Source organism: Sciurus carolinensis, chromosome 16 (assembly GCF_902686445.1).
Source record: "Sciurus carolinensis chromosome 16, mSciCar1.2, whole genome shotgun sequence".
Lineage (NCBI taxonomy): Eukaryota > Metazoa > Chordata > Mammalia > Rodentia > Sciuridae > Sciurus > Sciurus carolinensis.
Window position 1 is genome coordinate 61,395,421 of NC_062228.1, and position 16,890 is coordinate 61,412,310.

A 16,890-nucleotide genomic window follows, 5' to 3' on the forward strand; every position below is an offset into this window, starting at 1 on the left:
AACAGTCCACTGTCCCCTGGGTAATCTGGATCAATCACCCCTGCCAGCACCATAACTCCCTTCTTAGCCTGCTGACTTAGAGGCATGCAGAGTCCAAAGTGACCAGGGGGAAGTCTTAACTTCCAGTTTAATTAAATCCTTGTGGTATCTCCTGGCTGAAGCATTTCTCTTATGGAACTAAGATCTCTAGGCCTTCAGAGCATAAGGTTGCAGGGAGAGAAAGCAAAATCTTTTCTGGTGGGTCACTAGAGGTAATGGTGAGTGGTACCATATCTGTCTCCACACCTTGATTCCTGAAACCATGAATTCTAGCAATAGGAGAGACAAGACGATACAGTGGATGCTGACTCAGAATATAGACAGCCTTCCAAAGAACCCTGCCCAGCCCTGCAATGTATTGCCACCTATCTTGTGCTATAACTACATCTTCAAAAGTCAGTTGTTCTATCAAACCAACTGCTTCAGGATGGTGGGGAACATGGTAAGATCAGTGAATCCCATGAGCATGAGCCCACTGCCTCACTTCCTTGGCCGTGAAGTGAGTTCCTTGGCCGTGAAGTGAGTTCTTGGTCTGAAGTAATGTTGTTCAGAGCACCATGACAATGGATAAGGCATTCTGTAAATCATTTTGGCTGAAGCACTACATGCAGGAAAGATAAATTCATACCCAGAATAAGTGTCTAGTCCGGTAAGGACAAACTACTGTATCCTTCCATGATGGAAGTGGCCCAATATAAGTAACCTGCTACCAGGTTGCTGACTGATCTTCCTGGGGGATTATGCCAAACTGGGGGCTTAGCGTTGGTCTCTGCTGCTGGCAAATTCAGCCAGATCAGCCTTGTGAGTGGAAGTTCATGATGCTGAGCCCATGCACAATTGCCACCATGACCATTTTGTTTATGAGCCCACTGGCCAAAGACAGTGGTGACTGGGGAAAGAGGTTGATGGCATTTGAATATTTTCTTTCCAGTGTGGATTCTTTGATGACTTGCTAGAGAAGACTTCTGACTGAAAACACTGTCACGCTCATTGGATTTGCAAGTTTTCTCTTTAGTTTGAATTCTCCATTGTGCAAGGTGTGAAATGTTATTGCAGACCTTCCCAACTGTTACGCTTCTGTGGTTTCTCTCCAGCACGAATTCTATGATGACATGTAAGGTTTGATTTTTTTAACTTAAATTTTTATTTTTACAGACTGCATTTTGATTCATTGTCCACAAATGGGGTGTAACTTTTCATTTCTATGGTTGTACACAATGTAGATTCACACCATTCATGTAATCATATATATGCATAGGGTAACACTGTCTGTCTCAGTCTGCTCTCTTTTAAGGTTTGATTTTTGATAGAAGACCTTGCCACATTTATCATACACAAATTATTTCTCTCCAGTATTAATTACCTGATGTCTAGCACAGTGTGAGCCTTGATTGAAGAATTCTTCAAACTTATTACATTTGTCAGCTGCTGGAGGAATGTCTGTTTCTGATTCTTGTACAATAATAAAGAATCTATAAAATCATGTTCATATACATGAGAAATGCTTGCTTTGACACTGCAAGGAATTCACTGCTGGGCTGACAGCAAAGAAATATTGAAATAAGTGAAATAAGTCAGACTCACATATTCATTGTTCTCATATGTACAAACTAGAGCAAAATGAAGGAGAAAAGATCATTGAGGAGGGGACCGATATCAAGATACAGGAATTATCAGTGGAGGAGAAGGAGGAGAACCACAGGAAACTAGGAAGGGGAAGAAAAATAGACTGAATTTAACAAAATCGTGTTACATTCACATGTAAAGTTACCAAAGGGGATTTCACCTTTATATACTTAGAAGAAAGTCTAGTACAGTAGAGGAGGGAGAATCAGAAGAGGGAGGAGAGAAGGGAAAGAAGGAAATGGAGATTGAAATCAAATTACTTGCATATAAAGCCCAGGCAATCAATTCACCTTCTCTCTGATCCCTCCCACTGCCAAAGCTCCCCAACACTACTTGATGGGCAGCTGCCCCTCTGCCCACGTGAGCTCTTACCTGCATTCACACCTGCCACACATGCCCACCCATTTGCTGTGCTGGATATTTCCACTCTGCCATCCACAGGACAGGGCTCCCTTCCTTGCTCCAACAAGGACACGACACTCAGGTCTAAAGGACACATTCCTGCTTGTAAAGAGATAGGAAGGTGATGCACTGGGGCCTTTCCAGAATCCAGCCCTATCTGTAGATGAGAAAGAGGACATTACAGAGCGATACAGAGAATATTTCATTATAACGTATAGCTATCTACCTGTCCTCCAAGAACCACTGAATCAAAGCACAGGGACAGAAAATGGGGAATGGGTACTTTAGCAGTCGGCCATGGGCCTTATGCTGTACTTCAGCCCTGGAACCACCACTGCAGGACCACGAAGGGGGCAGAACCTCTGAAGAAAGGGGACAGACCAGGTACAGAGGCCGCACCGTGGAGCTCGCATTTCACAGGCAGCAGGGCTTCAGTCACCAATGCAGAGCATCCCAAAGACAAAGGGGTGACAGGGCAGACCGGGCCTCAGGGGGAAGTCCAGCTCACCCAGGGAGACCAGGTTCCTGTAGGTCTCCAGCATCACCTCCCTGTACAGCACCCTCTGGGCAGGAACCAGGCACTTCCACTCCTCAGGCAGAGTCAGGCCCAGGAAGGCGCCCCCATTATTGGTAGCACATTCACAGCGCAGCACAAAACCAACCAGAGGCCTGGCGCAAGGCCTCACTCTACAAAAGCATAAAGTGGATTTACAGTAATAATGACTGAACTCGTGCTTCACCACTGAGTGATAATGACCAGTCCTTTTTCTTTGCTACCAAGATTGACACCAGGAGGCTTGACCACTACCTCACTACCCAGCTCTATTTATTTTTTCTTCTGAGACAAATTAGGTTATGAATCTTAAAATTCAGTTTCAGATTTTTGAAAGCACCCCAATTGTGTTTCTGTGCATGATGGATTAAATGAAGAAGACAACCTCAGAAGAAAAATTGACACCCCCAAATATAGGGAAAGGAAACACCTCATTCTTAACCAAACAATTGTAACAAGAGGAAAAGAATTCAGAAAATACCTGAAACAAAAGCAAAATGAAAATGAATATGCAAAACCTGTGGAATGCAGTGAAGAAAAAATCAAAAGGAGGACATTAGGGTAGTGAAACTGTAAAGGTTAATTGGAGTCCAGACATAAGGGTTAAGGGGAGAGCTCATAAAGAGGCAAACACACAGGATGGCGAGGAGCAAGAAGAGGCTCCCGTGGGAAAGCCAGTCCAGTGTATTATCTACTCCAGGGTCATATCAAGTTACCTAGGTTACAGGTGCAGTTAGCTTTGCACACGTGTAGATCACATAACTTGCTTGCCTCTCAGAGTCCACTAGTACCAAAGGTTATCATAATAAGGTAATGTCTCCAGGCCTCAAGGACAGAGGAGTTGCAGGGCATCTCTAAGCCATTCAAACAGAGCACTTTTTGTCCTAGGAGTTTACTGGACTCAAAGGAATTTCGCTCCTCTGTACATTGACTGATCTGCAATCCCTACATGAAACTTTACAACAAGGATGAAGAAACCCAGGTAAACTAACAACACACCTCAAGGGGAAAAGAGCCAACTAAGGATAACAGAAGCAAAAGGAAGGAAAAACTGTCTCTAGAGCAGAAAGACATGGTGTAGAGGACAGAACACCCATCACGCAGCATGCTCACCTGACAGGATTCCCAGGACCACACCCAGGGCACCTCCTCAGGGGTTCCCTGACACTGGGTCACAGTGGGGAGGGAATCTAAGTGCACAGGAGAGGGGCTGAGAGAGGCCCCGGGGGTGCAGACACACCTGTCAGGCAGGAGACTCTGGAGTCGCATGTGGCCAGCAACTGCCACGCCCAGCACTGCAAAAGGAGGGACCCAGGGTCACCTGAGAAAATCAGTTTATCTCAGTGACAGCCATTCCTGACTCCCTTTCTTCCCTCCTCCTCTTCAGGCCTGGTTCCTAGGGCAGCATAAAACTTTAGAGGTCAATTCTGGGTGGTGGAAACAGACTGCTTAAGGCTCACAATCAACACGACCCCTTCCTGTGCCATACACACACACACACACACACACACACACACACACACACAAACACAGAGGATCTCAGCATGTGGGGAGATGGTTCCTCATTTCAAACTGCACCAGGGAGACGCAGGCACAGTAAACTCCTGCTGGAAGACCCACAGGAGACTTCTGACTCCTTTCGTTGGGCCTTATTTCCCTGCTGGTGAAGCCCACACACAGGCTGCAGCAGTGGGGAGCTGGGCAGCACTAGGCTTCCCTTTGGGGCATAGCCTGGCCCTGACCAAACTGAACCACAGCATGGCTTCCCTCACCTCAACTGGGATCTCAGGCTAATCTAAGCCCTCAGGATGGAGGACACAGGGTTGAGTACTCAATGCTGCTCACAGAAGAGGATCAACCTTAAGTATCAAGTTAGGTGACAGATGTATTGCAGAATACCTCAGCACTCTCATGGAACCAGGTTGGGCACCTCCCAGAAAGGCAAGCCCAGCTACTGCCCCCCTTCTGGCTCTGCCCCTCTCTTGGAGCCTTCTTCTCACCAGGAGCCAGACGGTGGACAGTAAAGGAGCAGAAGGAAACAGACAGAGTGGGCTGCATGGACCAGAGGTGGGGCAGGGTGAGGCTGGAGTGTTCCAGGAGCTGGGGAGGTCACAGGAGTCTCCATGGAGCAGGTGATGTCATAATAAAGACCTTAGGTGTTGGCCACCTGCACTCAAGGGCCAAGGAGGGCCAGGCAGAGGCAGAGGGCCCAGTGAAGGCCCAGAGGTAGGAGCAGACTTGTGCCAGGAAAAGGAAAGAGGTCTGTGTGGCTGAAGGTGAGTGAGCAGAGGACACAGCAGGAACAAGGGCAGAGGCCCTGGGGAAGCAGAGCAACCAGGACCCAGGTCTTCCCACGTCTTTAAGCCTCAAGAGCAGTGTGGACTCTAGTTTTCTGGCCTGACTGAAAAGGTCATGTGAATTTTTTTCTTTCTCCTCTAAAATATAAAACTTACCAATAGCATAATGTATTGTACACTTTTGATATATGTGGAGGTGTCCAGTCCCATCCCCCTACAAGTACTGGATCACACTACCTGAGATGCTAATGACTATGGGGAGAGGCATCTGGGGAGCTCAGGAGGTCACAGATGGAGCATGAAGGTGGAAAGATCCACTAGACAGCCCAGCATGGACTTGAGGAGACCACTGACCATGGGACTCTAGGGTTCATGGGAGAGGTTTCCAGGAGAACTGGAGACCTGAATGGTATCAAAGCTGCGAGTGAAATGAAGAGACAGGTTGAGTAGAGAGCAAGGCTCAACTGAGGGGCAGCACCAGGGTCTGAGAACAGGGTGTGGGACCTTCCAGCAGAGGATTGTCAAAGTGATTAGGGAGGAGACACAATGAATGCCAGTAGAGTTTTAAAATAGGTAGGATGTCCTCAAAGCTAAAAAAAAGAAGAGGGAGTCATCAACTGCGCAATGTGCTACTGACAGGAAAAGAGAAATACAAAGGGAAAATTTAATAGTGCACATAAGCAGGCATAGTGGTGCACACCTGCAATCCCACCTACTCAGGTTGGGCAGGAGGATGGAAACTTAGCCCGACTCTCTCTCAAAATAAAAATAAAAAGGGCTGGTGGTGTAGCTCAGTGGCAGATGGTGCCTGGGTACCATCACAGGAGGAATAGTAAAGAGAAAGTTTTCAAAAGGAGATACTGGAGATGTAGTCAGAGGTAGAGTGTTTGTCTAGCATGTGTGAGGGCCTGGGTTGAAACTCCAGGACTACAAAACATCACCACCACAATCAGAACCCTGAAGGCAGAAATCAGGTCAAAGATAACTCTGAAACCAAAGTACCAGAGAAGGCAGATGTCAAAGTTTGATTAAAGAGATCAATCCAAAATTAGAAACAAACTGCAGAGTATACAAACAAGTTTTCAGTTCTTAAATGTAAAATACAAGAGGGCTATGTACTTGCAGAGAAATATAATTAATACAGTGTTTTTTTTTCTCTTCCTTTTACTTTGGTGCTAGTGACTGGACCCAAGGGTGCTTTACCACTAAACAACACCCCCACTCCTATTTAGTCTTTTTTTTTGAGACAGGTCTCCATAAGTTGTTTAGGGACCCACTGAGTTGGTATAATGGTCTCAAACTTTTGATTCTCTGGCCTGAGCCTCCTGAGATTCTGGGATTACACACAAGGAACACTATACCCAGCCAATGAAAAGATGCAAGATGGAAGGGAGGAAAGCAAAACAAGGCTTTATTTTCTATCTGTGTATGAATGTTCAGTACATTCAGAACATTGTCTGGGGACAATGACCAAAGCAATTCCCTGTCATTAAAACTGGTGATGAAGAGGAAGAAGGAAGGCAAAAACACTGGGTGGGGCTGGCAAGAGCAGAATCCCAAGGTCGGTAAAGGCTGGGGCAGGAACACACCCAGTGCAGGCAACACTGCAGGGGACACAGCCCTGAGGCAGGGTGGGAAGTCTGGAGAAGATCTCTCTCCTTAGCTGGGCGTGGTGGTGCACACTTGTAATCCTAGAGATTCAGGAGACTGAGACAAGAGGATCTCAAGGTTGAGCCACCCTCAACAACTTAGGGAGACCCTGTCTCAAAATAAGAAGGGCCAGGTATGTGGCTCAGTGGTAAAGTCCCCCTGAGTTCAATTTCCAGTACCAAAAAACCCCATATATTTTATACATATATATATATATATTTATATATATATTTATATATTTTACACACACACACACACACACACACACACACACATATATTACATATATTCCTTTTCCTTTACTGTGTGAAAATGAAAAAATCCAAACTCTTTCCACTGTTCTTACACTCCACAGACAATACCTCCTCTCTATTCAGTACTACGTGGGGGTGAAGAATTGAGTGCCCAGTGGTCATGGTTGCATTCAGCGTAAGAAAAGGAAAAACAGGTTGTGCTTTCTATCTCAGACATTCCCTACATGACACCACAAATCAGGCAAGGAAGGAGGGTGACCCTCAACACAAAGTTCACTCACTGCCTTTGGGCTGGATCAGGGGGCTATCCTGTTACCCCAGTAACTTTAAAATAACAAGCCTCATAGACAGTAGTTTGCAGTTTCTTTCCTCACCTCTATTCTGTTCCTCTACCACCTCCCAATGGGGGTTCCTGCTCACTCTGCTTCCCTCCCCCTCCTGCTTTCTCCCCCTCTTACTCTATTCCTTCTCTCCACCTGATCGTCCCCATTCCTGCCACTCCCTTCACCTCTTCTCAGTCTTTCTCCCCAGGCTCCTGCTTGTTCCCAACCTCCATGAATTTCTGCCTCTTTCTTCCCCACCCACACTCTCCCCCTCCCCTGCCTGCAGCAGGCCCCTGTCCCATGCTCTGGACACCCACATCCCTAGACTCCTCCCTGAACTGCTCCTCCCTGGGATCCCTTGTCACCTGTTATGCCTCTTCTTGTCCCAGTACCACCGCTGCCCTCTGCCATGCCTGCAGATAGTCTGTCCTCTGCTCCCAGGCTCTGCCTGAGGTCCGTCCCCTGTTCGGTCCCTTTCCCTATGTAGCTGCCCTTCACCTCTCTGGAGATTGAGATTCTGGATTTCTCCCTTTGCTTTTCTCTCTGCTGCTTTATGGCTTCCTTCACTCTTGTGGTCTCTCTCTGCAACTCCCTCACCATCCTCGACCTTGCCATCTGTATAAGGGTCTCTCTCTGTTTTCTCCTTTCTCTCATTTGCAGTGCATCTCTTTCTCTTGAGCCCTCTGCCCACACATCACAGGAAGGGGATGGACTGGGATGTACCATGCAGGGGAGCACAGTTTCTACTGGGTGAATTCTGGGGCCTGAACTCCATAGAGGACTCAGTATATTTGTTATATATTCTTGTTATTTGCACTTTGGTGCTTGTCCCACACAAACTGGGGAAGACTTGCTCTCCCAGTGCAGGAAACTCATAGAAGTAGAAGTGGACTCCAGTGAATATGTGATTCATATGGAAATTTATGTGTCTAGAGATGTGGGTGAAAAGATATCAAGAGTAAATACAAAGGATGAATTATTTGGGAGAATTAATGTACAATATAATGGCTATGTTTGAAGTATAGTACTCTTTTTTTTTATTGTATACAAATGGGATACATGTTGTTTCTCTGTACATGGAGTCAAGGCATACCATTTGTGTAATCATACGTTTACATAGGGCAATGATGTTTGAATCATTATTTTTTTCGCTTCCCCCCCCACCCCTCCCACCCCTCTTTTCCCTCTATATAGTCCTTCTTTCCTTCATTCTTACCACACTCCTTATCCCTAACCCTAAACTTAACCCTAACCCTAATGCTAACCCCTCCCACCCCCCATTATATGTCCTCATCCGCTTATCAGCGAGATCATTCGTCCTTTAGTTTTTTTAGATTGGCTTATCTCACTTAGCATGATATTCTCCAATTTCATCCATTTGCCTGCAAATGCCATATTTTATCATTCTTCATTGCGGAGTAATATTCCATTGTATATATATGCCACAGTTTCTTTATCCATTCATCAACTGAAGGGCATCTAGATTGGTTCCACAATCTGGCTATGGTGAATTGAGAAGCAATGAACATTGATGTGGCTGTATCTCTGTAGTATGCTGATTTTAAGTCCTTTGGGTATAGGCCAAGGAGTGGGATCCTGGGTCAAATGGTGGTTCCATTCCAAGCTTTCTGAGGAATCTCCATACTGCTTTCCAGAGTAGCTGCACTAATTGCAACCCCACCAGCAACGTATGAGTGTTCCTTTTTCCCCACATCCTCACCAACACCTATTGTTGCTTGTGTTCTTGATAATCACCATTCTAATTGGGGTGAGATGAAATCTTAGGGTAGTTTTGATTTGCATTTCCCTTATTACTAGGGATGTTGAACATTTTTTCATATATCTGTTGATTGCTTGTACATCTTCTTCTGTGAAGTGTCTGTTCATTTCCTTAGCCCATTTCTTGATTGGATTATTTGTATTCTTGGTGTAGAGTTTTTTGAGTTCTTTATAGATTCTGGAAATTAGCGCTCTATCTGAAGTATGGTTGGCAAAGATATTCTCCCACTCTGTAGGCTCTCTCTTCACATTGCTGATAGTTTCCTTTGCTGAGAGAGCTTTTTAGTTTGAATCTATTCCAGTTGTTGATTCTTCCTTTTATTTCTTGTGCTATGGGAGTCCTGTTAAGGAAGTCTGATCCTAAGCCAACAAGTTGAAGGTTTGGACCTACTTTTTCTTCTATAAGATGCAAGGTCTCTGGTCTGATTCCGAGATCCTTGATCCATTTTGAGTTGAGTTTTCTGTAGGGTGAGAGATCGGGGTTTAGTTTCATTCTGTTGCATATGGTTTTCCAGTTTTCCCAGCACCATTTGTTGAAGAGGCTATCTTTTCTCCATTGCATATTGTTGGAACCTTTGTCTAGTATGAGAGAATTGTATTTATTTGGGTTTGTTTCCATGTCCTCTATTCTGTACCATTGATCTACTTGTCTATTTTGGTACCAGTACCATGCCGTTTTTGTTACTATTGCTTTGTAGTAGAGTTGAAGATCTGGTATTGCAATACCCCCTGCTTCGCTCTTGCAACTGAGGATTGCTTTAGCTAATCTAGGTTTTTTATTCTTCCAGATGAATTTCATGATTGCTTGCTCTATTTCTGCAAGGTATATCATTGGGATTTTAATTGGAATTGCATTGAATCTGTATAGCACTTTAGGTAGTATGGCCATTTTGACAATATTAATTCTGCCTATCCAGGAACATGGGAGATCTTTCCATCTTCTAAGCTTTTCTTTAATTTCTTTCTTTAGTGTTCTGTAATTCTCATTATAGAGGTCTTTCACCTCTTTTGTGAGATTGATTCCCAAGTATTTTATTTTTTTCGATGCTATTGTGAATGGGGTAGTTTTCCTAATTTCTCTTTCTGCAGATTCATCACTTATGAATAAAAATGCATTGGATTTATGAGCATTGATCTTGTAATCTGCTACTTTACTGAATTCACTTATGAGTTCTAAAAGTTTTCTGGTGGAATTTCTAGGTTCCTCTAAATATGTAATCATGTCATCAGCAAACAGGGATAGTTTGAGTTCTTCTTTTCCAATTCGTATCCCTTTAATTTCTTTGGTTTGTCTAATTGCTCTGGCTAGAGTCTCAAGAATGATGTTGAATAGAAGTGGTGAAAGAGGGCATCCCTGCCTTGTTCCAGTTTTTAAGGGGAACGCTTTCAGTTTTTCACCATTTAGAATGATATTGGTCATGGGCTTAGCGTAGATGGTCTTTATAATGTTAAGGAATGTTCCCACTACCCCAATTTTTTCTAGTGTTTTGAGCATGAAGGGATGCTGTATTTTATCGAATGCTTTTTCTGCATCTATTGAAATAATCATGTGATTCTTAACTTTAGTCTGTTGATATGGTGAATGACATTTATTGATTTCCGAATGTTGAACCAACCTTGCATCCCTGGGATAAAACCCACTTGATCATGGTGCACTATCTTTTTAATATATATTTGTATGCGATTTGCTAAAATTTTGTTGAGAATTTTTGCATCGATGTTCATTAAGGATATTGGTCTGAAATTTTCTTTCCTCGATCTGTCTCTGTCTGGTTTAGGTATCAGGGTGATATTGGCTTCATAGAACGAGTTTGGGAGGGTTCCCTCCTCTTCTATTTCATGGAATACTTTGAGGAGTATTGGAATGAGCTCTTCTTTAAAGGTTTTGTAGAACTCGGCTGAGAACCCATCTAGTCCCGGACTTTTCTTTGTTGGTAGGCTTTTGATGACCTCTTCTATTTCATTGCTTGAAATTGGTTTATTTAAGTTGTGATGCCCTCCTTGTTCAGTCTAGGTAATTCATATGTCTCTAGAAATTTGTTGATGTCTTCGAGGTTTTCTGTTTTGTTGGAGTATAGATTTTCAAAATAGCTTCTAATTATGTTTTGTATTTCACTCGTGTCTGTTGTGACGTTTCCTTGTTCATTCTGAATTTTAGTAATTTGAGTTTTCTCCCTCTTTCTCTTTGTTAGTGTGGCTAAGGATTTATCAATTTTGTTTATTTTTTCAAAGAACCAACTATTTATTTTGTTAATTTTTCCAATTGTTTCTTTTGTTTCAATTTCGTTGATTTCGGCTCTGATTTTAACTATTTCCTGTCTTCTACTACTTTTGGTATTGGTCTGCTCTTCTTTTTCTAGGGCTTTGAGCTGTAGTGTTAAGTCGTTTATTTGTTGATTTCTACTTCTTTTTTTGAATGCACCCCATGAAATAAATCTTCCTCTAAGTACTGCTTTCATAGTGTCCCAGAGATTTTGATATGATGTGTCTTTGTTCTCGCTTACTTCTAAGAATTTTTTTATTTCCCTCCTGATGTCTTCTGTTATCCATTCATCATATAATAGTGTATTATTTAATCTCCAGGTATTGGAGAAATTTCTGTTTTTTATTCTGTCATTTGTTTCTAATTTCAATCCATTATGAGCTGATAGAGTACAAGGTAGTATCTCTATCTTCTTGTATTTGCTAACAGTAGCTTTGTGGCATAAAATATGGTCTATTTTAGAGAAGGATCCATGTGCTGCTGAGAAGAAAGTGTATTCGTTCTTTGTTGGATGGTATATTCTATATATGTCCGTTGAGTCTAAATTGTTGATTGTGTTATTGAGATCTATGGTTTCTTTATTCAATTTTTGTTTGGACGATCTATCCAGTGGTGAGAGAGGTGTGTTAAAATCGCCTAGTATTATTGTGTTATGGTCTATTTGATTTCTGGAATTGAGAAGGATTTGTTTGACGTACATGGATGAGCCAATGTTCGGGGCATAGATATTTATGATTGTTATGTCTTGCTGATTTATGCTTCCCTTAAGCAGCATGTAATGTCCTTCTTTATCCCTTCTGACTAGTTTTGGCCTGAAGTCCACATTATCTGAAATGAGGATGGATACTCCAGCTTTTTTGCTGTGCGCGTGTGCATGGTATGTTTTTCCCTATCCTTTCACCTTTAGTCTATGGGTATCTCTTTCTATGAGATGAGTCTCTTGCAGGCAGCATATTGTTGGATTTTTCTTTTTAATCCAATCTGCCAGTCTATGTCTTTTGATTGATGAGTTCAGGCCATTAACATTCAGGGTTATTATTGTGATATGATTTGTATTCCCAGTCATTTGACTCATATTTGTTTTTTGACATGATTTGGTTTCTCCTTTATTTGGCTATTCCTTTAGGCTAGCGCCTCCTGTTGCTGATTTGCATCGTTGTTTTTCATGTCTTCCTCATGGAATATTTTGCTGAGAATGTTCTGTAATGCTGGCTTTCTTTTTGTAAATTCCTTTAACTTTTGTTTATCATGGAAGGATCTTACTTCATCATCAAATTTGAAGGTAAGTTTTGCTGGGTATAAGATTCTTGGTTGGCGGGGCTGGGGAGATAGCTCAGTCGGTAGAGTGCTTGCCTTGCAAGCACAAAGCCCTGGGTTCGTATTTCCAGCACCCAAAAAAAAAAAAAAGAAAAAAAAAAAAAAAGATTCTTGGTTGGCATCCATTTTCTTTCAGGGCTTGGTAAATGTTGTTCCAGGCCCTTCTAGCTTTTAGAGTCTGGATTGAAAAATCTGCTGATATTCGTATTGGTTTAAGGAGCCTCCCACCGCAGGGGTCAAGGTATAGTACTCTTGCTAGGTGTTTTGAAAAGAGTGTGGATTATAACAGGTTGACATATGGGGGAATGTGCAAATATGTGAGATGAGGGATCAGTTAATTTGTTCCATTCTAGTGTCATTTGACTATATCTGATGTTATCTACCTTAATATACAACAGTGAAATTTATTTTCAAAAGTGTGGGGAAAGTATTTTAGTAGACATTTTTTCTAAAAAGACTGAGAAGTAAGAAGATACATGAAATGGTTTTCATAATGACTAATGAAGACATACACAAAAATACAAAGAGGTATTACCTCACAAATATTAGGATTGTTACTATAAAAAGACCAGAGAAAAAGACTGTTGGCAGGAATATGGAGCAAAGGTAGTCTTGGGCAGATTATGTGGGAGGTGGTGTAACCTGGCCCACCCACCACAGAAAACTGCATGAAGAGGCCTCTGAACACTGAGAGTGAGACCCACACGTGGTGCAGCAATCCCTCTCCCAGGTGTGCATCTGAAGGAGAGGAATTCACATGTCAGTGAGACGTCTGCACCTCCAGGGTCATTGCAGCACTGTGCATGACAGGCAAGACAGGAGCAAGGTGAGACGCAGTGTCCACCAGTGCATGCATGGGTGTAGGAGAGCTGGTGTGTCCATTACCATGCAGGGGAATGGTACTGAGCCTTCTAAACAGGGAAATCCTGCCACTGTGCTGCCATAAGTGACCTGGGGGAAGAACACTAGGTGACCTTGATGAAACATGAGTGGTCTGTGACCTCACTCATGTGGAAGCTACAGTGGTCAGCTTCACAGACACAGAGTGGAATGAGGGTTGTAGAGAGGTGGGTAGCGAGGCACACGTTGGTCAAAGTTCACCTGATGCCATTGCAACGTGAATGAACTCTGGGGATCCTCTGCACAGTGTGGAGCCTGCAGTCAGCAAGACAGTGTTGTTCTTGTTGAAATTTGCTGAGTGATCTTAAATGTCCTCAGCACAACATACCTGGTAACTGTGTGAATCATAGTGTTAAAATACCGGGGTGCTGCAAGGAAACAGATATGTTTTCAGAAGTTACTCCACAAGGCAAACTTTCCTTCTACAGGCAGGTGTGCATCCAAAGAAACCAACAGAAAGATCAGCAAGCAAGCACAGCGGGCAGGGAGTGTGCCCAGACTTTCATCCCAAATGCAGCACTGGCCCTTGCTCTGATGGGAGGAGTTAGGGGTGACATTCTCCAGGGTTGACTGATTTAAAATTGGGGAGGGAAGGGGAAGAACGACAGTTAACAAGTGGTCACCTGCTGCACTACAGGCATCATGAGTAGGAGACCGAGAACCCAGGGATCTGATGGGGGCACAAAATGGCTACATTTTAACCACATGGTGTTGTAACTTAAAAGTGGCTCCACATCATTCTGTTTAGATTCTATATTACAGCAAACGCATTTATGTAACCTTTTTGGATGCTCCAACCTCATGTTTAACTTTCACAGAAAAGAGAACATTATTAACCACTCCCATCGTCCCACATCTTGCTCCTGGATACACTCCTCTCCACATTATTTCTTTCCTGTTTGCCTGGTCCTAAATCAAGACACTTCCCTGGTTTCTTTGGTGTCATTTCATGTCCTTTAGTTATGCCACATGGTTGTACAACCTGTAGCCTCTTCATTGATCCTGAAATCTATAAGTTACACGTAATATATATATGTATGTATTTAGATGTTGATAGACCTTTATTTTACTCATTTCTTTATATGTGGTCATGAGAATTAAACCCAATGCCTCACACATGCCAGGCAAGTGCTCTACCACTGAGCCCCAGCCCCAGCCACGTTGCCTGTTTTACCTGGTTTTTCCTGGTCTTTCTCCTGGTCTTCTTGACTCTCATGGCCTCCCTTGCTCCCTCCACCCACCACTTTCCCCAGCTTCCTCGTTGCCCTGTGCCTAACTTCTCACCCTTTGAGGCCCATTATCTCTCCGCAGAGTCTCCCTCTCTTACTGACACTCTAGACCTGTTTCAGGCAACTACTTAATCCCAGACATTCTTCTCCCTGCATATTAACAAACTTCCCATTAAAAGTAGGGATTCATGCCTGGAGGACATTAAATCTCTGGATGTTTCCAACCAGTGACCTTCAACTTGACTGTTGCTCTCTGCCCATCCTCAGGAGCCCCTTCATTCCCTTGTAACCATATACCCCGTGTCTTTATTACCTGGGAAGCACCATGTCCCTAATGTCCCTTAGCTCCTTGCCCCCTCTATGCCCACACCCATTTCCTCCTTCTGGATATTCAATGAGCTCTTCCCCTTTCCTGAGATTTTGTCTTTCCCCTCTGCCTGCTCTCTTTTCTCCCTCAGTGTTTCCTTAGCATCCCATGATCCTCACCAGCATCTTGTCCCTGTGTGCCCCCTTCCTCTGTGTCCTCCTGCCTACCACTTCTATGTCACTCCCATGCAGTGTGACTGCCCCAAACCTTCCAGTTTCCTGCCACAGGTCTTGACCTGAGTGGTGAGCCTTGCAGCATTGAACATGATTCACTATGACCACTATGGTTGGGCAGTTGGAGGGATTGCAAGGGTCACCCCTTGAAGCTGGTGAGATCATGTTAGTCGCACTGGCAAGTCTGAGACAGAAATGGTAGATCTGGCCTGTTGAACCATCTGATCCTTCTTCTGTGTTGTTGAGGGGGAATATTCTGAGTTTTTTGTAGGGAGAGTATTGTGTTTCTCCCTCTAGTCACTAATGACATCGGTATAAGTACATTATATTTATCCACAAATTTTACCAAGAATTGTCAATAAATTATGCAAATGAGTCCAAATTAACTGACTTGCTTGTGGGCAGATGAATGCAATGTCTTCAAAGGTGAACTATCAGCATGGTGCTCTTCCCTTGTGTCTGTTATAAAATCCTTCCCATGTCTTTTGTCAAATGCCAATTATCTGGTAATTGGCTAAGTACCACTCAGTGAAGTGAAGAATAGAAATTCACTGTATTTTGAGTAGAAAACTACTCAGGGAAGCAAGGAATACAATGGGATATGTGTGGCTTGGTAGCAGTCATTCCCATGACAGACCTCAGTGCTCCCTGCCATCTCCAGGTGACAACCTGCCTGCATCCATGGATCAGGGATAAGTAAGAGCCCCTCCATTACTCCAGGATCCCCATGGGAAAAGTCATTCTCTAAAGTGTCCTCAGCTCAGGCTGGGGTTGTGGCTCAGTGGTAGAGCGCTTGCCTCTCACACGTGAGGCACTGGGTTCAAGCCTCAGCACCACATAAAAATAAATAAAATAAAGATATTGTGTTCATCTACAACTAAGAAAATATTAAAAAAAAAAAGTGTCCTCAGCTCCCCAAGTCTGCACACCATTGCAGGTACAGGCACAGTGACAATTGCAGGTTGGAGAGGAGGTGAGGTGACAGAGTCACAGACCCATATCTCAGGTGCTGGTAGCTTCCCCACAGCACATGCCCTGGGCACAGAGGCCTCTGCACTGAGAGTGCCATTCAGTGAGGAGAAGAGCCTGGTGAGTAATCCATTGTCATTGAGGAAAAAATAGGTGAGAAAATCCATTTCTTTTTAAAAAAAAGTTTTTATTAATGCACTGTAGTTATGCGAATTAGCGTGGTTCATTTTGAAAATCATAAATGTGTGTAATATTATTGTCCCACTTTCTCCCCAGCACTTCCTCTTTTCCTTCCATGCTCTTCCCTGTTTTGCTCTATTTACTCCTCTTGTATTCCTTCTATTCTTTTACATTTTTTTGGAGTGTAATTCATTAATTTTAATACATTCTTTATATACATACATAAAAGTAAAATTCACTCTGCTATATTCATATTTGTACATAGCATAATTTGGTCAATTTTATCAAGAAGTTCTCTTTTCCTGTCTTTCCCCACCCAATTCCCTTTCGTTACTCCAATTAACTCCATTCTTTTTTCATGAAACCTACATCTTTGTCCTTTTGTTAAACTAGCTTATACATAGGGGAGAAAACATTCAATCCTTGACTTTCTGAGACTTGCTTATTTCACTTAGCATCATGTTTACCAATTCGTTTCTTTACAACAAAATTCCATAATTTTGTTTTCCTTTATGGTATAATAATATGCCATTGTGGATGTATACCATATTTTCTTTATTCACTCATCT